The 27,770-nt window shown below is 43.0% G+C and overlaps 1 protein-coding gene across 3 annotated transcripts in view; it reads left to right on the top strand.

Annotated features, from left to right (window-relative positions):
• Positions 1-27,770, top strand: part of PRLR (prolactin receptor) — a 98,887-nt gene that overhangs the window by 19,140 nt on the left and 51,977 nt on the right. For 2 of the 3 annotated variants that reach the window (XM_076362909.1, XM_076362908.1), the window contains exon 2: positions 11,056-11,146. The exons of the other annotated variant lie outside the window; for it this stretch is intronic. The gene's annotated coding sequence lies outside the window, so the exon portion shown is untranslated. The remainder of the gene's footprint in view (positions 1-11,055; positions 11,147-27,770) is intronic. 3 annotated transcript variants of the gene reach the window in all.

Here is a 27,770-nt window from a genome sequence, read left to right as displayed (position 1 = left end):
TTCTTAGCCAATTAAAACTGAGACACCTGCACCCTCTGTGTGTTGATCACTTGATTATAAACTGCTGGAAGACACTGAAATGAATATATGAGAGAACATGGAGATAAGTAACAGCAACATAGGTTCCCGCCAAAAAGAAACAATCTCCTCAAAGCATGCCAAGCTTCCTTCTAAAGAAGACCAACAAGTCTCAAGGACAGAAGAGCAGAAGTGATGTCATCCATCTGCACTGTGGTCAGGCTTTCAATACAGTTTCATGAAGTTTTCATAAATTAGCTACAAACACATAGTCTAGATGAAACCTCTGTGCTGGATACACAGGTCCTTGGAAAACCATTTACAAGTGGTTATCGGTGGGTCACTGTCAGACCGAAAGGACAGAGCGAAACCAGCTGCACAAGACTAACTCCTTGGTGTGGCAAGTAATCAGTATTTCATTAGTGACGTGGATAACGTTATACCAAGTGTATTTACTAGACAACAGTGAAAGGAGAGGGACTTCCAGTTTGCTGGAGAAGAGGGAGAGAAAGCAGTTATTTTGATAGGTTGCTGTATTGTTTTTGATGAAAAAAGAGTTACTCTGTAGAAACAAGAGCAAGATGCTGCTCTTAAACACAGATACTCAATTGCAAACACAGATACTCAATTGCACAAATACAGGAAAGAGGTAACAGGGATTCAAGAAGGTATTTTGTATAAATAAGGGTTATAATGGTACACAAGAGGAACAGGAGTCAGTAATGTCATCCTGCTGTGCAAAAAGTAAATACCATGCCAAGGTTTATAAATAGCGGTCTGGTTTGAGGTGTGAAAAGTGATTCTGTTACTCCCTTCAGTATTTTCAAGACCTCAACTAAAACACTTCGTCATTCTGAGGCACAGCGCTTCACAAAAGACAGGCAGAGAGTCTGCAGGAGAGTAACAAGAAGATTTAGAGGTCTAGAGAATGTGGCATATGAGAAAATGAATCAAGACTGATAAATCTAAATAAGATAAGACACGGGTGATATATTTGAAGTTTCTTAGCTCTGCAGAGAGACAGGATTAGTCTGTTGTTTTGTTGTTTTTAGACTGCAAAAAAGTACTTGGATTAAGTTGCAGCAAGGAAGATACAGATCAGATATTAAGAACATTTTAATAATAAAGATAATAAAGCAGTAGCCTACATTGCCTAAGGAGATTGTGAAATTCCCCTAATTGGAAATTTTTAAGAACAGATTAAGCAAATCTCAGGAATGAAATTGGCTTTGTTAATCCCTCCTTGGGGCACTTAGATGGTCTAGATGACCTCCTCAGACCTCCTCTAGTTTACGATTTATTGAGAAACTTTTATGCATGAAATTATTAGGTTTCACATTCTTTGAAACTGGAACCATTTCTTTTGTATTTGCACAGCACACAGCAAAGCAATCCAAGGCTAGAGACTGTAGTCATTATAGAAACTGTATAGTAATAATGATATCTAATCAGCATGTTGTGTTGGAACATAACTGTAAAACTGTGAGTCATTGTGCTATCAGTGATGTGGTGGATTAACTTGGCTGGCTGCCAGGTGCCCACCAAGCCTCTCTATCACTCCCCCTCCTCAGCTGGACAGAGAAGAGAAAAAGTGACGAAAAGCTTGTGGGTCGAGGTAAGGACAGGAGATCACTCAGCAATTAGCATCACGGGCTAAACCAACTCAGCTTGGGGAAATTAATTTAAATTATTGCCTATTAACACCAGAGTAGGATAATGAGAAATAAGAACAAATCTAAAGACACCTTTTCCCCATCCCTCCCTTCTTCTCAGGCTCAACTTCACTCCCGATTTCTCTAAATCCTCCCCCCGAGCGGTGCAGGGGGACAGGGAATCTCTCCCAGTTGCTGTTGCGCAGCAGTTTTTACCTTTTCTTAAATACGTTATCCCAGCAGTGCTACCACCATCGCTGATGGGCTCAGCTTTGGCCAGCAGCAGGTCCATCTTGGAGCCAACTGGCATTGGCTCTGTCAGACATGGGGGGAGCTTCTGGCATCTTCTCACAGAAACCACCCCTGTAGCCCCGCTACTACCAAAACCTTGCCATGCAAACCCAATACAACCATGTTTCAGAATTACCTGGCATCATTCAAATTATCTTGGCTAATTCAAACTTTATTGGAAACTGTGGCAGTGACTGGTATAGGTAAAAATCATGTTTTTATATGATCTGTAATAGAAGTCAGCCATGATTAATGTATCATTTCAATATGTTTTTGTCAATATAGTCACAAACCCAATTTAAGTCAAGAATGATTGTTACCCGTATCATATTTGAGGGGCCTTTAGAGTTTTTTTCTCCCAGAGCACTGAGCAAGAGATACTCGTATCAGATGGTTAATAATACTGCGTGCCATTGAACTCGGGGGGCTCTTGGATTTCTTACTGTTTTTCTCTATTCATCAATTGCCATACAATCATAAAAAGTGTAGCAGATATTAATACGGCCATGCTGTTCAGCCCCTTGATAAAGGGGAATACTCCCTAAATGAATGATGTCCAATCTGTTGTGAAATGTCTTCATTGAAATGGTTTTTTTATGTATTCTTTTAGACTCTGTTTAACTAGTAAGAATGTATTTGTATTAACAGCATAGCAGTTACATGCCACTGCTATTGGTGGTGTGTTTATTGGCAGCTGTAGGCTAGAAGAGACGATACGCTGTGACAAAGCTAGCAAATGCTTTATCCTGAAGAACTACAAAGCAAACACTTCACAAACTGAAGCAGTTTAGAGAAGACACTTCAGGCAGCAGATGGAAGTGGGAAGCTATTTACAGCACACAGTGATGTTACACAACAGTTTTTGGAAGAAAATGTGGAAAAGAGTCTTTCATTAACTAAAACCGTAAGGGGAATTGTCTACATTACACAATGCAGAATATATTAGCCCCTGTGGAGGGTTACATTAATGAAGTGATACTCATTTAAATGCTTAAGCTCATTTACTCAGAACTAGCTTGATTATCTGTGGATGGTACTGATGCTGACAGGTAGACAGACCCTTAATTTTGTCTTTCAGACACAAGAAACCTGAATATGATTTCACAACAACAGTGTAAACCAGGGGTGAACTTGCTGAGGTGAAGAGGTGCTTTATGGTTTAAAGCAGGGTGAGTTTTATGAGACTCGGGTCTTTAGAAAGACACAGTCCTTGAAGCAGTGCATCACCTGACTCCATAAAGAGCGTGATGGGATAGTGCAGCTATTGAATAGTGTGTTTTAATATCTGTCTTTGCAAACAAATTCTGAGCTCAGTTACAGATGATTTTCTTTAAAAAATTGCATAGTAACTTCTTTAAATGATTTTATAATTCTTTTAGGATTAATTGAAACTGTTTTCTTTCTAAACCAAACTTGCATGCGTTTCTTTGTCTCTTCCACAGTATTATCTAGGTTCTTTCAGTGTAACTTCTTTCAGTCCCCCTTTCCAACCTCCTGATGCATAATGGAACATACAAATTCATGACATATATGAAGAAGTATTGGTGTAAAATGTTGGGAAGTTTGATTTGCTGAGACACAAATGTTCTATGGAAAATTTAAAAAAAGTAGGTTTTTTTTTAATTTGGAAGGGAGATGTCTCTCATTATAATTTTTAACCAGAAATTCTAGTTAAAGTAATTGAGAGGCTAGGGCATTCATTCTCACAGGTTTTTAGAGAGTCAGCACCAGGTCCTTGCTTGCTTTCAACTTGAGTAGAGCCTTTAACTGTAGTATTCTATGCCCCACTTGATTTATCTTACCCACTAGGATAAAAGTACTATGATACCTTTTTTTTTCCAGTTTTAAAGACATCTGAATAGCTACTACAGAATTGTTTCACCTCACATTGCCAAGTAGTTAACTAGTGTTAATGTTTAATACTTATGAAAAATGAAATAGTTTAATTTCTTTTGTCAGTAGTTCCACTCTTCATAAATAATACAGTATTAACTGTAGCAGGGATCCTGGCTGTCTAGCATTGTAGATTAATGTTTTTGCTGCTGGATTATGTTTTGCCTTTTGCTCTCTTCAATTAATATTTAATAACTATACAAAGGGGAATAGTTCAGGCAGGCTGAGTTGAGATACAGAAGTTGAGACTTGTCCGTAGCTCAGTAGCAATGGCATTGGTTGGGGTTTGAGAGGTTATCTGAGGGTCCCTGGACTTTTTAAGGGTGAGTCCTAATCTAATCATGCATACTCTTGATGGAGGGCATGAGAGGGTCTTCTAAACAGAGGTAAAGAATGGACACGCTGAATTAGCTGTGTCTGACTTCATTTCTGCAGCTATATCCTATGGCAGGCAGGGAGTAGTGTAAGGAGGAAAATTTGACTAATTTAGGGAGGGAAGGTTGGTTTGCTGCTGTATTGTAGAAAATGAACTGTGATGGGCTCTGTAAATCTCAAGAAGGGCTAGATTCCTATGTAAGGGTGCTAGAAATGAGATAAGCTAGTGATGGGGCCTAGAGATGCATTAAAATCATGGAGTTATGGAAGTACGACAAGCACTGTTGTGAACCTTTGGGAGGAACAGAGAAGAAAATAGGAAAAGATGTTTTTTAAAATTCCATTCAAGTGGGATTTAGGAATTGCTACAAAAGAAAGCAGTCCAGAAAGCCTGGGACATAGAAATGGACATGGCTGGGAGATTTTATGCCTGATGGAAACAGGGCAGTCTAAGTCTTGGAGTATGGAAGCTAAGAGGCACCCCAGGAGATGTTTCTGGAAATCTTTATTCTGGGAAAAGATTGCTAATGCTTAGTGAGGAGTGTTTTCATTTTTCTTATTGTTGTGGAAGGAAGGGATAGAACAAAAGGATTGTGTCAGAGCAATACAGCATTGTTGAAGGCGATTCTTTGAGGGAGAAATGTACCTGGACTGTGCCCAAAGAAACAGGGACAAGGCATTCCAGGGTGCCTCACATTCAAGTCTTCATATAGATAAAGTAAGGTATCATCAGAACAAGATGGAATTACTAATAAAAAGACGGAGACAACTATTTCTCCAAAGCCAGTAGCTCTGTAGTTGAGGCACTCACTGTAGCAAGGAAGACTTGCATTCAAGTTCTTGATCTGAATCAAGGAACTGAAGGTCTTGAGCTTGTATTTTCTATCATCTACTATTGTGCTGTTTGAATATTTGGGAAAATGTGTTTTCTTTAAAGGGATAGACTTGTAATGATCTTTATTTTCCTTCTCCTTCAAAGCTGAATCTATCAAAGAGCAGTGAAAGCTTTGTTTCAAGCTGCAGGCCTGCCAAAGAATCTCAATTCTCTACATCTGTTAACATCTGTTCATCCTGTGTCAGAACTCAGGTTTGAGTTCCATTCCCCAGTATCCCAAAATCCAATCCTGAATGCTCCAACGCCAAAGTCTTGAAACATGGTCCTTTGCAGTATACAAACTGGCAGGTCAATGTACAACAAAATACACCATTCATTGTCACTGCTGAGCAGATCCTGGAAACAAAGGACTGGTGAACACTTGATTGCTGTTTCCTGGCTCCAGTAAAAATGAGTTGCCAAGTTCAGGCCAGAACTCAGAAGGAGCTTTTCTCCTCCCTTTTCCTGTTCCTGCAGTACAGGTTCAGCTGAGCAGCAGCACCCTGAACTGAGTTACCGGCTAATGCCAGAAACTAGGAATAGTGGAGGAAAGGATTATTCTGGAGTGTAGTCACTGATCTCAACCCTTCCAGGGTTCTCTGTTGCCTTTCAACTGAAGACTATAGACTATACATCTCTTTTGGAGTTGAGTTGATTCAATGTCAATGTCTAGTATTGGAGATTTAAGAGACAGTATGATCACAAGCATAATGACTGTAGGGTAAGTGACTTTAAGGCACCCACCACTTTCTTTGTTGGGGTTTGGTCTGACATTTGATGAGAAGTAAGAAAGAATATTAACCTTGAATAGGTGTCAACTGAAGAGTATTTCCATTATACATTACTTGTAATAGCAAAGCTAAAGAAATTCCAGCCCTAAGCTTTTACTTCCTACCCCTGTCCTCCAATTCACTATCACTCTGCCATGCCAGTGCAGCTGTTTATTTAGCAATAGTAAACTGAATCACTGAGATGACTCAGGCTTGAAGAAAAATTGTAGGTTATTTTTTAGTACAAACCCTTTCCGTGATTGCCTCACAGACCCATAAGCAGCTGTATCAACCCAACTGAATAAGTAGGGAACTGCAGTATGGGAAGGGCAGTAAGCTTAGTTAGGAAAGCTTCCTGGGGTAGCTGTGTTGGTGTACATCAGTGTGTAGGAATTACATCCCTAGCATTTGGAAGAGAGGTCAGCGTAACCTTGTATAAACAGTGTCTGAGCTGAGGACCGTGACCCTGTTTAGCTGGGGAACTGCTGCCTTCATTCTGTCACTGCTAATGGATGGAGCTTGACACAACCCTGAAATTTCAAGTTTCTTTGTACAAGAAATCACAACTTTATATGTACTACGCATCCAAAGCCAGATAGATATGGTCTAGAGTATATGGACTGGATTCCTTAAATAGGAGATAATTTTCACTGGATCTGTAGGACTTTGTCCACACACACACCCATTGCCACTTTTTCCACCAGACCTTAAAGCTTTCTTTTTCTGACTGTGGGAAGACCAGTAGCCATAGCTTAAGGACCAACATCATGTTCCCAAATTTTTTACTTCCCAGACTTGGCTCATGCTATCCCATTGCATGGGGATCCTACTGCTACTTAACTGTAACAAAGATACTTGAGAAAAGTTGCTGTTTGTGTATTTACCTGATTTTAATCCTCTCAGGAAAATCTGTCCTTGGTTCCCATAAATAACAACTAACTTTTCCAGCTTACAGGGGTGTGTATGGCTGTTTTCTGTGATTCTGGAGACAGGTAGCTGAGCCACAGGTTGCATGGGCTTGGAAGCTCTTCTTCAGTTGTGTGATGGACTCTTTTTATGACTCTTGCCTAGTAACTCTGTGAAAGTCTGGGTATGTTATCACAGCTGTACTAGGATTTGTAGCGTGAGCTGTCTTCATTCAAAGAGGCATGAGGGAACCTTGTTGCAGGTAACAAGCAATACTCATGAGTACCTGAAAAAATGCCTTTACTGTATTTCCACTCTTGTGTTTTGCTTTTCAGCTAACTGCTGTTAACAGACTGCTTACTAGGTTCAACAGGTCAGTAACTATGTAGGGCCAGCCTTAATGGCTACAAAGAACAGCTAGACATATTTTAATAATCCTTTGATAGCAGTCAGTAAAGAACTAGTTTTTCATTGGCTTTTACATTGTCACCTTGATGTTAACTTTTAGCTATGTCCTCATACTTGAATCAAAACTTCACAGGGATTATTCTTAGTGTTTGCCTGAAGCAAGGGTACTTTAAACAGTTTGGGTTTAAGTGTGATTGCATAAGAGTTTAAACCATCTCCACCTCCTCCCTTGTTCTTTGACTGATATTCATCTGATTTGTTCAAGGAGCTAAGATAATAAAAAAATAGCTCTACAAAAAGAAAAGTGATTGGTTTTAGTTCCTTGAAGTGATTCATTGCAGGTTCAGGTGAGTACTGGAAATGATGCTACAGAGGAGGTAGGAATATTTGGAGTTTATTGGGCAGGACTGCTGAAATTGGTTCAAGTTATAGAACTATACCATGTAAACTGATTTAACTGCTCAGCATCACCAAAAAAGACTAGAAGAAAATTATCCCCTACTACAAAATGTGAACTTTTTTTTCCCATAGGTTGACATCTGTAATTTATAAGTAGGTTGGAGGTTGTTCTAACAATCTCTCTCTATATATAGAAATTTCTTTTGAAGATAGTAGATGTCTGTTAGCCATGCTGACCCCCTTTTCTGTTTTACAGTTGGGGTAACTCTGCATGTTAAAATCCTATGCCCTGTTTTGGTTTATATATCATACCATGCTTTAGGTATTTTCCTCTGTTCTAATCCATATAAGGAAAAAGCTAATATTACAGTGAGTTTTATGAGAATAACTTCAGACTGGTATAACCAGAATGATTGCCTCTCCCTTGCTCAAAATATCCCGTCTCTTTCCTAACTAATAATCTCAATCCTGTTGTGCTGCCAGAATGAAATAAGCACCTATATTGTTTAATCAGTCTCTTGAATGTTGAGCAGTCAGTGTCCAATGACTGATGACTGGCAGCTCATTAACTCCTATATAAACTGCCTCATGGGAAAAATTAAAGATTAAATCAATGAATTAATGAGTTTGTTACCATTTATTCATTTTTTATTTCAGCTACGTAATTTTAATAGAGTTAAGCTTACTTGCTTTTCTTTACTAATCCAGTTCACACCCTGCTAGTGTAGGCACTAGTGAGGGTTAAGCTGAAGCAAGAAATCTTTTTGTAAATCAGTGCCACGCTAAAAACAGTTTAGTCAGGTTTGATATAGTGCTGGCAGATTAAAAACTGCCTCCAGTCTCCTTGGTTCTGCTGCTTTCCCCATGGGGAATCTCCCACATTTAGCTTGGTGGGAGGCTAATTGTCTATCCACCCTGAAACTCAGGTCCAGGCGTCCTTGTCCACAGAATGGGTTGTTAATTAGGCAGCACAATCCTGCTAAGCTACGGAATAGCTTAAGTTAGCTCTTGGCTACTGTCCTAGCCCAAAGGCTGCATGAGCATTTCCCAGTACTTGGGACACAAACACAATGCAGAGCAGCAACATGTGTGTCACTGCAGCTGCTGGCCTGCCAAGCGCAGCGTTCCACGTGGGGCAGATGATGGGCATGCCCCTCTCCGCCTTATGTTTCCCGTTGCCTTGGTCTCCAGGTTTGCCTCAAGAAGTCAGTCATATTTTTCTTTAGAAAATCTATTAATGCAAACATTCTGGAGCATTTTACAAAGCAGATATCTTACCATGTAAAACATAAACTGAAACCAAATAATGTGATTTGTGAAGCTGTCTTCTGTGTTGCCTAAAACAGACCGCTGAAGTTAAAAATAGATAGGCAAGACTCTCTGTTAATTTTCAGTCAAGCAAAAACTCTGTTTCTTTGTTTAGCTAGTTGGAGAATTCCACAGGCAAGGCACATGATACAGTAAACCACGGCATGGCACCAAACAATGAAGATTGCAGGTGCACAGAAAGTGCAGTTTGTTCACAAGTCCAGTTAAAGCTGAACATAGAGATCCCCTGGAGACATACTGAAATAATACTGATTTACAGGTATGCTTTCTGCTAGAAAACTATTAACTAATGTAATCTTCAGTTGATCTCTAAAACTGGAGACATACTGAAATAATACTGATTTACAGGTATGCTTTCTGCTAGAAAACTATTAACTAATGTAATCTTCAGTTGATCTCTAAAACTTAAAAATAGCCTGACCCTGTTACAACTGACCAGAAGTCAACAAGGATAAATTTGGTCAGAAGAATGTATATTTAAACAACTACATTGTTCTTTAAAAAAATGTATCGTGGTGACTTTTAAAGGCCAACTCTTAGGGTTGATCTTGTTCTGCCAGTTCTTTAGAAAAACAAAATGAGAAATCATTCTATCCTGAAGGTTTGGTTTGTTCTCACAATTTTCCACCAAATATTTTCACAAGAAAAGAATGCTTTTCTTCTGAATGTCGATATATTTCAGATTTTTTAATAGACAAAGGGCTTTTCACAAGTTTTTTAAAAGAGCCCAGTACTAGTACAGTTTCATCTTGTCCATGTCCTTGAGTGTTCTTCTTTGTTTCAAATATGCATTGATGTTTCTGTATGAGAATTATATCCTCTAATCCTCTCAGCTCCCACAGAAAATGGACATGATCTAGCAGGCAGAAGGCATTAGGTGTAGATGTAGTTCTGTTGAGTTAAGTGTAAGAACACAGACAAGCCAAATTTTTTTTTGGCAGAATCAGGCTTTGCTGGATCAGAATAGGTCACAGGCTCTAACGCAGAATAGCTGAAATTTAGATTATATCAGCTCGTTCTGAATTTGATTTTGTTAACCACAGCAAATCCAAAATGGAAAAGAATCCTAAAGCTCTTCTTGAGCTACAGGGACCACTTTAAATCCCAAAGCAAGATTTCTTTGTAAGGGTTCTTGAAGATCTGAGTTACACTGATGATGTAATGTCCAGGAAAATATATTTTCTTTGAAAAACATCTTAATTTTCTCTTCAGAGTTCTGTTTAAAACAGTAAGTGCTTCAAAAATGGATTACAATATACACTAAATCTCCAAAGGATATAGTGTTTCTTTAGAGGTGTTTCCAAGAAGACCTCTGGAGAGAGCAATACTGCATTTGCTTCTGCTTGATTAATTCTTGATGATGAAAGAAATAATTAAATCACTCCTGAATAAAGTGGCCAACAATTGTCATGGAGGTAAATAAGGACGAGAAGAAGGTAATCATATATGGCAGTTTGGGTCACAGGATAGCTTAGAGCCATTCGTACAGTGTGTTAAGCATAGTTAGGTACAAAATGGTAGATAGCAAGTAGTGAGTAATGAAGGTAATTTTTACAGAGTGGAGACTGTATCACTGATTCTGAGAACTGCTGAGGCTTCAGAGAGGACAAGCAACTCAGGTACTGTCAGTTTGATGCTGTCGGCTAACATGAGATCTCAACAAGCTTGCCTCCATAACAGGGTAATTTTGTTTAATATCTCTGTACACCATTACAAAATGCATTCTCATGTATTCAGTATGTTCCTACATTTATGAATGCTGAAGAAATAGAAGGGTGCAGAGATCTGCAGTATTTGTGGGGGAGCTGAAGTCGGTGTCTTAATGTGAGGAGAATCAGGGACTCAGTCTGGTTATTCAGAAAGAATAGGTGACAATTTTTAAGTCATTAAAAGAAAAAAAGAGAAAAATTATTAAAAGCCTTTTCATCTGGGGGTTAAAGTCATAGGAATAGATCACCAGAAGCTAAAATCAGACAGCTTAGAAGTTAACAATACCCTTTCAGTTCTGAGCATGATTCTGCCCCCCAAGATAAGTTGTCAGGGATAATGTCTAAATAAGGACTTTATGGTAGGCGTCCATAGGGAGAAGTGAGGCATAAGCTGAAAATTGACACAACGTATTTTTTGTGTCAATTGACAGGAGAAAAGCCACAACAGTGCACTTCAGCCAGGAGATCTGGAGCCAAAGAAGGTTTCTGAAATCAGGGGAGGCTGCTTGAGAACAGAGCCTGGTAAGAGCACACTGTTACTTCTGCCCTTTTTCTGGGTGATGCATATTATCTGGAATTATTTGGTTAAATGGGTGAAATGTATTAGCCTCAGATGTGCAAATGTTACTAGATGTTCTGATTTTTCCTTTTGTCCTTGAACTCTGTGTCTGCAAATAACTTGGGAATTACTTAAGTAACAATAAGTAGGGTATGTGGAGTACTGGGATAGAGCCCTGCTGCGAGTATCCCGTTAGAAACTTAAGCCGTGGGCAAACTACTGCTGACGTAAAATTCCTATTAGCCTAGGGTTATAGATGGAATAAACCTACATGTTAGAAAATATCCACTAGGTTTTGTGATTAATGGAGAGAGACAGAAAGTTGAAAGGAAAGACTTCAGAGGAAACACTTGCAAAAACACTTCAGACTTTGTTAAGAAGGAGATTTAGGATCAAGTCCACTTAAAAAGAATATTTGCAAGTCAATTTTATTTAATATAATGAAACACCCTGTGGGTTTGAACTAGATCTGTTATTTCACTATTTGGGTTTTTTTCTTTCAGCTAGACATAGTGCTATATCTATGTATGTAGGTAATTTCTTTTCAAGTATTTTCCTCAGGTTTATGGAATTAATTTGGACAAGCAAACCCTGAAAGGCCATCTGAAAATTTTGTATTTCTTTAGAAACTAGTATCACCAGGAAAAAAAAGGGGTGTTTTTACAATAATTTGTTCTCAAGAGGGCTGTGTGTATTTGCGTGGCATTTTCATTTTGATGTGAATGTGTATCACTTTGTGGGTTTTGTCAGAATTTTATTCCTTGAATAGAAGAAACAAACTGGAGTTTATAACTTGAAACTGTATATGTGAGAAGTAAGATATTTCAGTAAAAAAAAAAAGCATTTGCTTTTAAAATTGCAGAACATTTTTGAAGCAGCTGAAATGATGAATTGACAAACATCTGGGCTAAAGCCAATCTTTGTAAGACAATACCAGAATATAATTTTACAGATCTGAGAACCACAAAAACAAGGGTGTTTTAGACAGTGACAGAAAGCCAGGCTGCTAATAGAAAACATACTGCCTACAGATCTGAGAACAGTGCCCCAAATTGCTAACACACAGCAACACAAGAGTCGGGTTTCAACATTGTTTTTCATTTCATAAACTTCTACAGATTTCAGTAGATGTTTAACTTTTCTCTGGCATTGATTGGTACAGTTACAAATCACTCGGTATTTTCGTTTTTTCAAAGTTTCACACAAGATTCCTTTTTACAAATGATTTGTTCCCAAGTCATCTACTAATGTTGGGGAATGGGGAATCTCCATCACACAGCTGTGTGGAAGTGGTATAAGAAAGGAGAGCATGTAATTATAAAGTCTGTTTGTTCTCGGATATTACGAGATGACTCAAGAATGTTGTGTATATAGAATCTATATTAAAGGGGAGGTTGGGAGAAAAAGATGCAGGCAGCTATGCACTGGTCAGAGTAATTTAGAAAATATGCAGAACTTCAGAACAGTTCTTTTAAGGTAAAGACTAATACAGACATAAAGGGAGGGTAGAATGAAATGCTGAAGTAGTTTGAGCTAGACTAATCTGATACCTGTCTACGTAGAAGTGCAGTAAATCTCATCTAACTTCAGGAAAGCATATCTTTTGTTGACACAAAGGAAACTATGGGATTGAAAAGTGGGATTTAGAAAAGGATTTGTAGGGCTGTACCACAGTAGATAATAACACTAGCAATGAAAGGAAAGCTCTTGTGTAGAAGAGGGTCAGATTTGAAACTCCTCAGGGTTAGTGTTGGATCTGAACCTTTAATACTTGTTTTAATCACTTGGACACAAAAGCTAGGAATACGGTGACAAAATTTCCCGGTTATGCAAAGTGCACTCTCAGTATCAAAGTGCTGTATGGGAAGAACTAGGTGACCTTGAGAACTACAGTAATGTAAACAGGATTAAATTCAGTAGTACAAAATGCAAATCCAATGGAATGGCATGCAAGGACTGAGAGTGGACTAATAACAAAAATTACTGTTTCAGCCAGAAGCTCATTAGTTGGAAACACAGGCAAATTACATTGGCACGTACAATCCTAGGAGCTTTGGCCTGCCTTAGCTGAATTATTTCTAGCAGAATTAGAGGAGTGTTAATGATGTTATGCAAAGTTCTAGTGAACACATCAAAATAATTTGTGAAGTTCTACTCATTCATATTCAAGAAACATGAATTAAAATTGGAGTAGATGCAAAGAAAGGCTCTATTTTTACTATTCTAGTAGCCTTTCTTACAAGAAGATATCATAAAAATAATGTTTACCCTAGCAAAAAGTCCGAGAAGGAATAAAATCATAGAATCATAGAATGGTTTGGGTTGGAAGGGACCTCTAAAAATCACCAAGTTCCACTCCTCCCACCATGGGCAGGGACATCAAAGCCCCATCCAACTGTCTGCTTGTCTGAGAAGGGGATATTGTATCTCTCCATAACATGTTGTACAGTGGAGGAAGAATGCCAAGGGGAGGCTGTAACACTAAGGACAGAGAGGAGAAGAAAATGCAGAAGTCTTTGAACTATCTGAGCCACAAGAACAAGCAGATGTAAAATAGAGAATAAACTTTAGTGGGAAATTGGAAGATGATTCTTTTCCGTTAAAGCAGTTAAAGGCTGGATCACCTCCCAGTAAGAACAGTCAGAGCCAAAGAAATAGCTACTTTTAAAATGTATCTTGATTAGTTCATTAGCAGGCTTATGCAATATGGTTATTCGTAACAGCAGGTGGCTTCGCTGAGTCAGATGGTTTCTTCCAGCCTCTGCTCCTAGTTGTTGCCTCTGTGAGGGTGGACCTGTAGAGAACTCTGTGGATGACAGATCGCTGGTATATTACAGATCTACCTTAACTCAAAAATGATTTTTTGAAGACTGAACCATTACGCTAGTGTCAGCTCTTTGGAATTGTCTGGTTCAGCTATTATTTTGGTTCCCTGCAGCACATACTTTCATTGAAGGTCTAGGCGGTGGTCAGCGCTGGTTCATGTATGCAGGGGTATTAGATTTTCTCACTCTTGAGCTTTTGATGTATCAGTGAAGAATATGAAAGGCTTAATTATGCCTTTGTGAAGCTAAGGTGCTGCCTGTGGTGGGAAGGAGGTGCTTTATGGCAGCTGGGGAGCCTGTGATCCCCTCAAGCTCTGCAGTTACGATGGATGGGCAGCACTGGCAGGACAGGTCTGGCTGGTGTTCCCGCAGGTGTCCTGAGTGTCTTTCCCAACATGTGCAAATGAAAGGATTTCCTTGGGAAAAAATGGAAGGAAAGGGAAAAGATAAAGGGGTATAATCCCACCATTCAGATGCCTCTTCAGAGTCACTGTTGCCCATGTTAGTGGTAACTGTTACTGAGTTTATAAAGCCCTATTTTGTTGACATCTTGCTTAGATTAGTACAGGTTACCACATTGGTAAGTGGGGCAATTGCCTTGAACTTGCACTTTTCTTTCTATGCACTACTGCTTTTCTTCCATGTGTATAACCCCTGCTAAAGGTTTTGGGAGCTTTGCTTAGGGAAAGTGCATGTTTAACTGCCAAACTAAATAGAGGACTGTGAAGGAGAAGTGCTATATGTGTTTCTGTAGCCCAGCTCTGTACAATGGAGATAAGCTTTTCACATTGTTCTCTTAATTTCTTACCCCATTTTTTTATCAGGCACACAGTAACATTCCTGACTCTGTCCAGCACCATGGAAATCTGCAATGTGCACTCGAGTGGGAGCAGTAATGGCATAAACACTTCGGTGTTTATGCGCTTCCCACAGACCTCTTGGAGCCCTCGTATAATAATTTTCTTCAATAAAGAAAACTGTATAAGCATTAATCATGAAAACGTAGCGAGATCCTGTAGTTTGGTGGGTCAGGCAGCTTGCCTGGGTTCTGCAGCATGCAGTTTGACATTTTTTGGCATTGGCAAATTCAGGAAGGGTTGGGTTGGGTGAGTGTATTGGGTCTGGCTGGGATGGAGTTAACTTTCCCCACAGCAGCCCTCATAGTGCTGTGCTTTGTATTTGTAGCTAGAAAGGTGTTGATAACACACCAGTGTTTTGGCTACTGCTGAGCAGTCCTTGCACAGCATGAAGGCTGTCTCTCCAACATACCCCCTCCAAAGGCCAGTAGGCTGGGGGTGGGCAAGAGGTTGGGAGGGGACATAGCCAGAACAGCTGAACCAAGCTGACCAAAGGGATATTCCATACCGTACGTCTGCTCAGCAATAAAAGCCAAGAGAAAGGAGGAGGGGAGGGGGCAGTAAGTATTAAGGCATTTGTCTTCTGGAGCAACCTCTACGCATACTGAGGACCTGCTTCCCAGGAGGTGGCTGGACATCGTCTGCTGATGGGAAGTAGAGAATTAATCTTTTTGTTTTCCTTTGCTTCTGTGTGCAGCCTTTGCTTTTTCTTTACTAAACTACCAAAGCTACCGGCTTATTTAACTAGAAAGCCTGGTGAGAACATGTACATTTATGCATACTATTCAAGGAGCTGAACTATTTTCTCTACTCTCTTTTGTCTCCCTTCATAAACTCTTACAGAAATGCAGAATAGCACAATTTGATTTTACAGTGATCAGTCATGCAACTGGCTATAACTTTTTAGGACTGGGTTTGATGCTGTGGCTGAGTTAAGCTAGTGAATGGTTCTGTAAAAGGGGAGGTCCTGTTCACCCACTCCTCCCTCCGCTCCTTTATTCCTACCTACCAGTGAGCACTACCTCCCTTGCACCATCTTTGGTGCTCACTGGACCTCTTATGAAGCTGATTTAACTTGCTAACCTGACAGAAGTTTTTTGTCAAGGTAGTTGTTTGTCAGTTTGGAGCTCAGCTGGCACATGGAGAAGTGGGAGCACATGTCCAAGAGCAAGGAGGGTGAGGGAAGTGACGTCCCAGCTTCAGTGATCCACTCAGCCATGTTGTCAAAATGCCCCAGCTGCAGTCTCAAACACATGATATGCTGCCCAGCAGGGAACTAGGTAGAGACAAAAGTTTGTGATAGTGTCAGAGATACATGCATTCATAATTTGTGCAAGGGCTCAGCTCCACAGTGCCTGGCTACCTAGTGATGGTAGCCAGGTTCAGCCATGAGCCCAGATGGCCAGACAAGTCCATAGAGATGAGGCAGGTCAGGGATCAGGCCAGGAGCTCAAGTTCAAGGCTCAGGGCCAGTGTCCAGATCAGTGGGGTTCCTGGCCCAGCACAGGCATGGCTGCAACACTGCTGCAGCATAGCTTGGGTGGGGACCAAGTATGAGGCCCTCAGCTTAAAAGCCACTGCAGAGCGAAATGGGGGAGAGTGCCCACTGAGGCTTTAAAAAATCACATGTATAAAACAAGAAAATACATATCTTTAATAAATTCTGGTTCTATCCTTCACTCAGTTAGCATATACAGGACAATGACATGGTTAATGAATGATGAATAATTTATTACGACATTTAAAGAAAAATCTTGTCTAAAACCAGCTTACATTTAAAATGTTCTGGCCTTACAAGAAGAATGTACTTGTCATCATAATACAGTGGAATTATTCTCTTAAGTAAATTGAAATATTATACTTGGTATTTTGAAATGTTTTTGGGTGAGAGCTCTCTGTTGACTTACTTTTACAGAAGATTTTTCTTATATGTATTCTGCTTTAACGTATTAAAACTGTATTTGGTCCGCATTAAATAAGAACAAAGTTTTAAAATCCCACTGTCATCACTTACTAAATAATTATGTGGCTGTCCATCAGCAGTCTTGACCTAGCCTTACAGAATGTCACTGATGTCATTCTTCCTTCATGCTGTCTGCTGTCCTGAGTTCAGTAAGATTGTTTCCAGAATAACATTCGGTTCCAGTATCCTGCAAGTCAGTCAAGGCTAGATTATGATGGGAGAATAAAAAGGTTGTACTTGAGTCACTCTTAGCAGTCTACATGTGTGGGTGATTAATCTTTTTTCACTACAGTTAGAAAACACCTGATGTTTCTGTTACACAAGAATAAAATCAAAATAAGTCTATAAGGAAGAAATATTCTGGAGGTTTCATAATTTTTTTAAAGTTTATAAAACGTGTGTCTCTTTTTTAATTCTATTTAAGTAGAAATAATATGTAAAAGTGTGTAGTTCAAAGGAATTCCCTTCTCTCTATTCTTTGCTGTATAAACTGGGATCTTGTTGCTTTAGTCACTCAGTTGTTTTAAGATTATGTCACCTGCTAGAGGTAGAACAGTGAAACTGGATTAATAGTGGCTGCTTTAACTTGATTAGACAGTTTAAATGAAATTTAAAACATAGATCCACTTTTCTGTTATGCTTCTAACAATGGAAACATATTTATCTCTTCAAATTCACTGTCCCTGTGCATGAGATTTGAATGTATGGGCAAAGGTAGCGTTTGATATTCTGAGTTTTGTAAGACTCATGTTTATGCAAAACTTAAATTTACAAGACCTCCTGAGTGTGCTGAAGATGTCTGCCCTGATTTCCATAGGAATACCTCTAATTAGAGATATGCTAACCTGTAAGTGTTTTTCTGCAATCTTCTCTCTGTTCCTCTTTCCCCTCATGCAAGTAACAATCAAAGGTTTTTGATCATTGTCTTTCATTATCTAACTCAACTCAGTCCAGTCTACAGTGATGAAATAACTTCTCACTTCAAAGTACAGTCTTTGATTTTGCTTTTGTCAGTTAGGATAGAAAACTTTGAAGTGTGAAACATCTGGGGAAGAGCATCTTCGGTCATAGGCTTGCCAAGCTGGTGAAGAGGGCTTTAAACTAGAGATGCTGGGGGAGGGGAACCTCAATCCATCCCACTCCTACCAGTTTGATGCCAGGGCCAGCAATAGATGCCCAGAGCCTGGAGAAGGAACACAGGTCAGCAGGAGAGCGCCTGAAGAGCAGCACAAAGGAACTCCAGCCAGTAAGACAGCTTCATCGGGGGCCCAACTTAAATGCCTCTATACAAACGCACGTAGCATGGGGAATAAACAAGAGGAGTTAGAGATGAGCGCACGCCTGCAGGGCTACGACCTTACTGGCATCATGGAGACATGGTGGGATGGCTCCTATGATTGGAGAGTTGGGATGGAGGGATGCAGGCTTTTTAGTAAGGACAGGCAGGGGAGACGAGGAGGGGGTGTCGCCCTCTATGTCAATGACCAGCTGGAGTGCATGGAGCTCTGCCTGGGGATGGATGAGGAGCCGACCGAGAGCTTATGGGTCAGGATTAAAGGGAAGGCAGGGACAGGTGACATTACGGGGAGGTCTGCTACAGGCCACCTGACCAGGAAGACCGAGCGGATGAGGGCCTCTATAGACAGATAGGAGCAGCCTCACGCTCACAAGCCCTGGTCCTCATGGGGGACTTCAACCACCCCGACATCTGTTGGAGGGACAACACAGCAGGGCATAAGCAACCCGGGAGGTTCCTGGAATGCGTTGATGATAACTTCCTTCTCCAAGTGGTAGAGGAGCCAACGAGGAGAGGTGCTATGCTGGACCTTGTTCTCACCAGCAAGGAGGGGCTGGTGGGGAGTGTGAAGCCTGGGCTGCAGTGACCATGAAATGGTGGAGTTCAAGATCCTTAAGGCACCGAGGAGGGTGCACAGCAAGCTCACTACCCTGGACTTCAGGAGAGCAGACTTTGCCCTCTTCAGGGATCTGCTTGGTAGAGTACCATGGGACAAAGCCCTGGAGGGAAGAGGGGCCCAAGAAAGCTGGGTAATATTCAAGGATCACCTCCTTCAAGCTCAGGAGTGATGCATCCCAACAAAGAGGAAGTCAGGCACAAACGCCAGGAGGCCTGCATGGATGAACAAGGAGCTCCTGGACAAACTCAGACGCAAAAAGGAAGCCTACAGAGGGTGGAAGGAAGGACAGGTAGCCTGGGAGGAATACAGAGAAATTGTCCGAGCAGCCAGGGATCAGGTTAGGAAAGCTAAAGCCCTGATAGAATTAAGTCTGGCCAGGGACATCAAGGGCAACAAGGAAAGATTCTATAGGTATGTCGGGGATAAAAGGAAGATGAGGGAAAATGTGGGCCCTCTCTGGAAGGAAACGGGAGACCTGGTTACCTGGGACACAGAGAAGGCAGAGGTACTCAATGACTTCTTTGCCTCGGTCTTCACTGGCAAGTGCTCAAGCCTCACCGCCCAAGCCGCAGAAGGCAAAGGAGGGGGCTGGGAGAATGAAGAGCCGCCCACTGTGGGAGAAGATCAGGTTCGAGACCATCTAAGGCACCTGAAGGTGCACAAGTCCATGGGACCCGAGGAGATCCATCCGCAGGTCCTGAAGGAACTGGCAGATGAAGTTGCTAAGCCACTGTCCTTCGTCTTTGAGAAGTTGTGGCAGTCCGGTGAAGTTCCCAGTGACCGGAAAAGGGGAAACATAACCCCCATTTTTAAAAAGGGGAAAAAGGAAGACCCAGGGAACTACAGGCCAGTCAGTGTCACGTCTGTGCCTGGGAAGATCATGGAACAGATCCTCCTGGAAGCTATGCTCAGGCACATGGAGGACAGGGAGGTGATTCGAGGCAGCCAGCATGGCTTCACCAAGGACAAGTCCTGCCTGACCAACCTAGTGACCTTCTATGGTGCAGTGACTACACCAGTGGACAAGGCAAGGGCTACAGATGTCGTCTATCTGGACCTCTGTAAGGCCTTTGACACGGTCCCCCACGACATCCCTCTCTCTAAACTGGAGAGGTATGGATTTGATGGGTGGACTGTCTGGTGGGTGAGGAATTGGTTAGATGGTCGCATCCAGAGGGTAGTGGTCAACGGCTCAATGTCCAGATGGAGGTTGGTGACGAGTGGCATCTCGCAGGGTTCCGTATTGGGACCGGTACTGTTTAATATCTTCATCAATGACATAGACAGTGGGATCGAGGGCACCCTCAGCAAGTTTGCGGATGACACCAAGCTGAGTGGTGTGGTTGACAAGCCAGAGGGATGGGATGCCATCCAGAGGGACCTGGACAAGCTGGAGAAGTGGGCCCATGTGAACCTCATGAGGTCCAACAAGGCCAAGTGCAAGGTCCTGCACCTGGGTCGGGGCAACCCCCAGTATCAATACAGGCTGGGGGATGAAGGGATTGAGAGCAGCCCTGCTGAGAAGGACTTGGGGGTACTGGGGGATGAAAAGCTGGACATGAGCCCGCAATGGGTGCTCGCAGCCCAGAAGGCCAATCGTATCCTGGGCTGCATCCAAAGAAGCATGGCCAGCAGGTCGAGGGAGGGGATTCTGCCCCTCTACTCTGCTCTGGTGAGACCCCACCTGCAGTACTGCGTCCAGCTCTGGAGCCCTCAGCATAAGAAGGACACGGACCTGTTGGAGTGGGTCCAGAGGAGGGCCACGAAAATGATCAGGGGGATGGAACACCTCTCCTGTGAAGAAAGGCTGAGAGAGTTGGGGTTGTTCAGCCTGGAGAAGAGAAGGCTTTGGGGACACCTTCTTGCAGCCTATCAGTACTTAAAGGGGGCTTAGAAAAAAGATGGGGACAAACTTTTTAGCAGGGCCTGTTGCGACAGGACAAGGGGGAATGGCTTTAAACTAAAGGGGGGTAGATTTAGCCTAGATATAAGGAAGACATTTTTTATGCTGAGGGTGGTGAAACACTGGCCCAGGTTGCCCAGAGAGGTGGTGGATGCCCCGTCCCTGGAAACATTCCAGGTCAGGTTGGACGGGGCTCTGAGCAACCTGATCTAGTTGAAGATGTCCCTGCCCACGGCAGGGGGGTTGGACTAGACGACCTTTAGAGGTCCCTTCCAACCCAAACTATTCTATGATTCTATGATCTTTCATAATCTTTATAAACTCTTTCAGATAAATCTAATCTCTGTGGGGATCTGGAACAGCATGATCAAGATCAGATTTATTCTGTATTACAGTAGGAACAACAAGAAAAGGGCCCTTCCTAAAGGAAAAAAAAAGGCCCTTTCTAAAGCAATTGCAAATACCTACTGATTGCTGCCATCCTCTAAATTCACAATCAGATTTGACATGAGCTTATCAGCAGCAACCCTTGCCATATCTGCAAGTGTTCCTCTTTTCTGTGTGTAAGTATGAGGTGTCCCAGTTTCCAGTTTTATTGTGTCAGAAAAAGAGGGTGATACATAGAGGACTGCTAAACAATGATCTAAGAAGAATGTCATGACTTTATGAATATTTCATATGCTTAGCCCGTGAAGTGCAATTATTACAGATTGGGTTTTAAGAATTTATTGTGCGCGTGCATTCATCAAGCTTTACAGGAACTGTGAGAAGAATAAACCTGAAGACAATTAGGTGTCTTCTGAAATTAACATCTTCCAACCAAGCATTTGAGAATCATGCTTACTTTACAGTAATGCACTTCCAGGATTCTGGCATAGTGACATAGTTGTAGTCGAGTCTGGGAATAAAATAAGAAAAAAAAGCACTAAATAAAAAAACCTTTTTTGGATTAAGAAATGGGGAGGGTGTACTTGTCAGGTGGTGTTCTCATTGGAACAGTCTCAGGTCTTGGGGAGGTATCTTGAAAGCAGTTGAGGCCTTCCCTGGCTCTCAGGGAATGATGGGGCTTAGAGAAAGCAAGTGTGTAAATGGACTTTTTAGGATGGGGCAATCCAAGAGATAATGCATTGCTGTAAAGAAGCTGTCTAGTCACAGCTCACCAAAGCCATTGCTTTTAGAGGATGCAGATGCTGTCTCAATGCCAAAGAGGAAAAGCTGAAGCCATGGAAGGACTTATTTACCTTTTCCTTGAAATCAAAGTCTCCTCCTGTACTTGAGCACACTGTTTTTGTTAACCCGATAACACTGGTTTTGTTTTGTTAACACTGTTTTGTTTTTGTTAACCCAGGCTGCTATTTAACAGTTTAGATATATTTACTTAGTTTTGATACATATTCATTTCGGAGGAATGCCTTGATAATTACATTTGCTATCCCAGTAGCTCAGGACTTGAATTTGTTAATTAAATCCTTCTCTATCAAAACCTCTTTTGTAATCACTACTGCACATCATTGCAAAATGTTGTGTACTCCAGAAAGTAAATTAGGCACCAATTTCCCTAAGGAGGTCATCATTCCACAGGGCCTAGAACCTGCTCCTTGTATTTGGTAACAAATACATCGTTCCAAACTCCCCAGGCCAGGACTTACATATGCCTCTCTCTGCTGCCCTACCTCCCAGTGCTGATGCTAGCAGTTAATGGTTATTGAGACAACTGCTTCATCCTTTGGGATCTAAGCTGTTTAGAGGTGTTTAGGCACCTCCAGAGTTCATCAGCTCTGTCCAAACAGGATGGGGGCCTTTAGGCATGTCGTGGTTTAACACCAGTCAGCAACTAAGCACCACACAGCCGCTCACTTACTCCCCCCAGGTGGGATGGGGAGAGGATCAGAAAGCTCGTGAGTTGAGATAAAAACAGTTTAATAGATAAAGCAAAAGCTGTCCTAGAAAACTTGCATTACTGCTAACAAGATCCACCTAGCACTTGCCTCCCTTGTACTAGATGTGCTTCATAATCTCAGCACATAAGCCTGTTGTATAGGGTGCCCTACTTACTGCCTTAGATGTCCACATTTGATTTTGTTGTGTCAGTTTGCTGTCAACAAGCTGCTACATATGAAACTGGAAAAGGACGAGATGCAGGCTGGCTGAATGCAAGGTCAGGCAGTTTCCATATTTCTGTGGCTCTGAGACAGTATCGCTCAGCAATGCAAAAATTGCTCCCTGTCCTTTTCATGTAGAATACACCAGAACTGTAGAATGATGGCAATACTGAGGTCACACTAGCATCTGCGGATAAACCACATCATTCTTCAGGTGTTCAACTATTAGTAATGGGATACTAATTTCAGGATGTGGAAGGCCCTTCTGGGCCTTATTTCATGAATTCAGAATTAGCTATTCCGCCTTTTCAGAGCTGTTCCTGGGTGTCCATACTGATCCAGAAGTGGGTGGGCGTCATCTGGCCACAATGTACTCATTAAAGATTTGGGGCTATCTATCTTAACCATTGGCAAGCTCTATTCCTGTAACTGTTCCTGTAGCAAACATGCTCAAGGCCATCCACTAACTGTTCATTGCTTTGGTCATTGCTGTCCTGACATCACTGCTGCTTTCCACGGAGGCAACATGACCAGCTGGGCCAGATGTTTTGTTGAGAAATATGGAACTATAGCTGTTCTCTGGAGAAGTCCTGACAACATTACATCATACCCTGGTAACTTATAAGCTACTTTAAGCAATTCATGTTCAGCTTTATTACATACTTTGTGAAACACTGTGATTCACATATTTCAGGACTTCAGAGTCTCCCTGTAGGCTGTGATGTTAACTTGTTCCTATGCAGAGATTTACAGTCAAGACATTTATGTTCTGACCTAGATTCTTACTGCTTATGCTTAGCTCTGCTGTCGTATGGCATGTTCCGCTATTCTGATGACAGCTTCTTATCAGATATCTACTGGGTGCGCTATCAGGCGGTTTAAGGCCTACTAGTATTGTCCATAAAATCAACTTACTACAAGCCTGGATAAAATTATTGGAAGGCAGCTGAATACTTTGCAGTCCATGAAAGGACAGTAAAGAGCAATGGCCCTTGCTGTTTGTGTCTCCAGGCCCACATCTGAGCTGTTGCCAAGCCTGAGACTGACTTTGGTTACAAAGAGCTGTGGTTAAGAAACTTAAGCAAGAGCACCATGACAGTTCTTGCCTTTTCTTTTACCTAGTCTTGAGACTCTAAATCTACTCCCTTCACCCCTTGCAAACTCTTCCTTCATCTTCCTCCTCATCTCTGTATTTTTGTAGCTACAGACAGCAAAGAGGTTGAGCCAGCCAGCCAGAAGAGACTTTGCTGCCATCACATCAGCAATGTTAGTGGACATACTGGGTGTAGGAGTCAAGGTGTTGGCATCAGGGGGCTGCAGGGGTGGCCTTTATGAGAAGAGGTCAGGGGCTGCCCTGTGCCAGACACAACTGGTTCCAGCTAGCTCCACAACGAACCCACCATAGGACACAACTGAGCCCATCAGCAAAGCTGGTGGCACCTCTGTGAAAGCATATATAAGAAAGGGTAAGACATTGCAGCGCAATGTGAGGAGTGAGGAAAATAAGTGTGAGAAACAACAGTGTGAGCACCAGGGTCAGAGAAGAAGGGAGGAGGTGCTCCAGCTGTCAGAGCAGGTATTCCCTTGCAGCTTGTGGAAGAGACAACGGTGGGGCAGCTACCCACACTGCAGCCAGTGGAGAACCCCATGCTGGAGCAGGTTGGTATTTCCTGAAGGAACTGCAGCCTGTGGAGGAGCCCACAAAGGAGCAGGTTCTCCTGACAGGAACTGTGGCTCTTGGAGGACCCACACAGGAGCAGATTTTTTCCTGAAGGACTGCAGGCTGTGGAGAGGACCCACACTGGAGCAGTTCTTGAGGAACTGCAGCCCAAGGGAAGGACCCATGCTGGACCAGGGGAGTAGTATACGGGAAAAGCGTGAGGAGGAGGGAGTGGCAGAGATGAACTAGTGCATACTGACTATAATCCCCCACTCCCCAATCCCCCCTGGACCACTTTGGTGGTGGGGAGTAGCGGAGTCAGGAATGAAGGAGTGAATTTGAGCCTGGGAAAAAGGGGTGTGGGGAAAAGGTGTTGTTTTAATTTTGTCTTTGTTTCTTCTCACCATCCAAATCTATTTAATTGGCAATAAATTAAATTAATTTTCCCCATGTTGAATCTGTTTTGCCCGAGATGGTAATTGGTAGGTCATATACCTGTCTTTATCTCAACCTACAAGGTTTTTTCATCTTATTTTTGCCTCCTTTCTTGTTGAAGAGGGTGGTAAGAGTGGCTAGGTGGGCGTTTGGCAGCTGACCAAAGCCAACCCACCACGGTAAAAAAAAAAAGCTTTCTCCTCAGTTTCATTTCAGCCTTTTTATGAGAAGCAAGAGGACTTGCTTGGATTTGACATTCATGCTTAGATAGCCTTAATTTGTGTATTACCTCAGAAAATGCTTTGCCAAAGGCACAGTCTAATGGGGCACACAGGACATTTGGCTGTACCTGAATGAGATTTTGCCTCCAATAGCTTGTGCCAGCAGGGATTTTCCTCATTTTTTTTCTGATAGGTCTTTTTTATTGCTGCCCAGACTTTTCCTGCTTGCGTGTTGCTTTTCTGTCAAGGGCAAATGAGCAGCTTCCATGAAAGCTGACACTCAGTAGAAACCCAAGAATGACATCCATATTTCCCCTTTTCCAGTCTTTATGTTGTGTAACCCAGTTCTGCTGCCCTGTACCTTCTTCCTCTGCTATTTCTAGCATATGCAATTGGTGCTGCCCTGTCTTCTATATGACACTGCAGGCCTGCCTTTAATTCAGCTCATAATCATAGAATCATAGAATCATTGAGGTTGGAAAAGACCTCTAAGATCATCGAGTCCAACCATCAACCCAACACCACCATGCCCACTAAACCATGTCCCTAAGCGCCTCATCTACACGTCTTTTAAATACCTCCAGGGATGGGGACTCCACCACTTCCCTGGGCAGCCTCTTCCAATGTTTAACCACTCTTTCAGTAAAGAAATTTTTCCTCACGTCCAATCTAAACCTCCCCTGCCGCAACTTGAGGCCATTTCCTCTCGTCCTATCGCTTGTTACTTCGGAGAAAAGACCAACACCCACCTCGCTACAACCTCCTTTCAGGTAGTTGTGGAGAGCGATGAGGTCTCCCCTCAGCCTCCTTTTTTCCAGGCTGAACAACCCCAGTTCCCTCAGCCGCTCCTCATAAGACTTGTTCTCCAGACCCCTCACCAGCCTCATTGCCCTTCTCTGGACACGCTCCAGCACCTCAACGTCCTTCTTGTAGTGAGGGGCCCAAAACTGAACACAGTAGTCGAGGTGCGGCCCCACCAGTGCCGAGTACAGGGGCACGATCACTTCCCTACTCCTACTGGCCACACTATTTCTGATACAGGCCAGGGTGCCATTGGCCTTCTTGGCCGCCTGGGCACACTGCCGGCTCATGTTCAGCCGGCTGTCGACCAACACCCCCAGGTCCTTCTCTGCTGGGCAGCTTTCCAGCCACTCTTCCCCAAGCCTGTAGCGCTGCATGGGGTTGTTGTGGCCGAAGTGCAGGACCCGGCACTTGGCCTTGTTGAACCTCATACAGTTGGCCTGGGCCCATCGATCCAGCCTGTCCAGGTCCCTCTGCAGAGCCTTCCTACCCTCGAGCAGATCAACACTCCCGCCCAACTTGGTGTCGTCTGCAAACTTACTGAGGGTGCACTCAATCCCCTCATCCAGATCATCAATAAAGATATTAAACAAGACTGGCCCCAGTACTGAGCCCTGGGGAACACCGCTCGTGACCGGCCGCCAACTGGATGTAACTCCATTCACCACAACTCTCTGGGCCCGGCCATCCAGCCAGTTTTTGACCCAGCGCAGAGTCCACCTGTCTAAGCCGTGAGCCGCCAGCTTCTCGAGGAGAATGCTGTGGGAGACGGTGTCAAAGGCCTTGCTGAAGTCCAGGTAGACCACATCCACAGCCTTTCCCTCATCCACTAGGGGGGTCACCTGGTCATAGAAGGAGATCAGGTTGGTCAAGCAGGACCTGCCTTTCATGAATCCGTGCTGGCTAGGCCGGATCCCCTGGTTGTCCCACTCATGCCTTGTGAGCGCCCTCAAGATGAGCCGCTCCATAATCTTCCCCGGCACCGAGGTCAGACTGACAGGCCTGTAGTTCCCCGGATCCTCCTTCCGGCCCTTCTTGTGGATGGGCGTCACATTGGCAAGCCTCCAGTCGTCCGGGACCTCCCCTGTTAACCAGGACTGCTGATAAATGATGGAGAGTGGCTTGGCGAGCACCTCCGCCAGCTCCCTCAGCACTCTCGGGTGGATCCCATCCGGCCCCATAGACTTGTGAGCATCCAGGTGGCATAGCAGGTCATTGACTGCTTCCTCCTGGATTACGGGGGGTTCATCCTGCTCGCCGTCCCCGTCTTCCAGCTCGGGGGGCCGAGTACCCTGAGGATAACTGGTCTGCCTGTTAAAGACTGAGGCAAAGAAGGCATTGAGTACCTCAGCCTTTTCCTCATCCTCAGTGACAATGTTTCCCCCCACATCCAATAAAGTATGGAGATTCTCCTTGGCTCTCTTCTTGTCATTAATATATTTGTAAAAACTTTTTTTGTTGTCTTTAACGACAGCGGCCAGATTGCGTTCTAGCTGGGCTTTTGCCTTTCTCATTTCTTCTCTGCACGACCTAACAAGATCCCTGTACTCTTCTTGAGTCGCCTGCCCCTTCTTCCACAAGCGGTAAACTCTCCTTTTTTTCCTGAGTCCCAGCAAGAGCTCCCCGTTCAGCCAGGCCGGTCGTCTTCCCCACCCGTTCTTCTTACGGCGTATGGGGACAGCCTGCTCCTGCACCTTTAAGACTTCCTCTTGAAGATCGTCCAGCCTTCCTGGACCCCTTTGCCCTTCAGGACCGTCTCCCACGGGACTCTCTCAACCAGCGTCCTGAACAGGCCAAAGTCCGCCCTCCGGAAGTCCATGGTTGCGGTTTTGCTGCCCCCCCTCCTTACTTCACCAAGAAGCGAGAATTCTATCATTTCATGGTCGCTAAGCCCAAGACGGCCT

Source organism: Aptenodytes patagonicus, chromosome Z, assembly GCF_965638725.1.
Source record: "Aptenodytes patagonicus chromosome Z, bAptPat1.pri.cur, whole genome shotgun sequence".
Classification (NCBI taxonomy): domain Eukaryota; kingdom Metazoa; phylum Chordata; class Aves; order Sphenisciformes; family Spheniscidae; genus Aptenodytes; species Aptenodytes patagonicus.
This window is presented reverse-complemented; position numbering and strand designations above follow the sequence as displayed.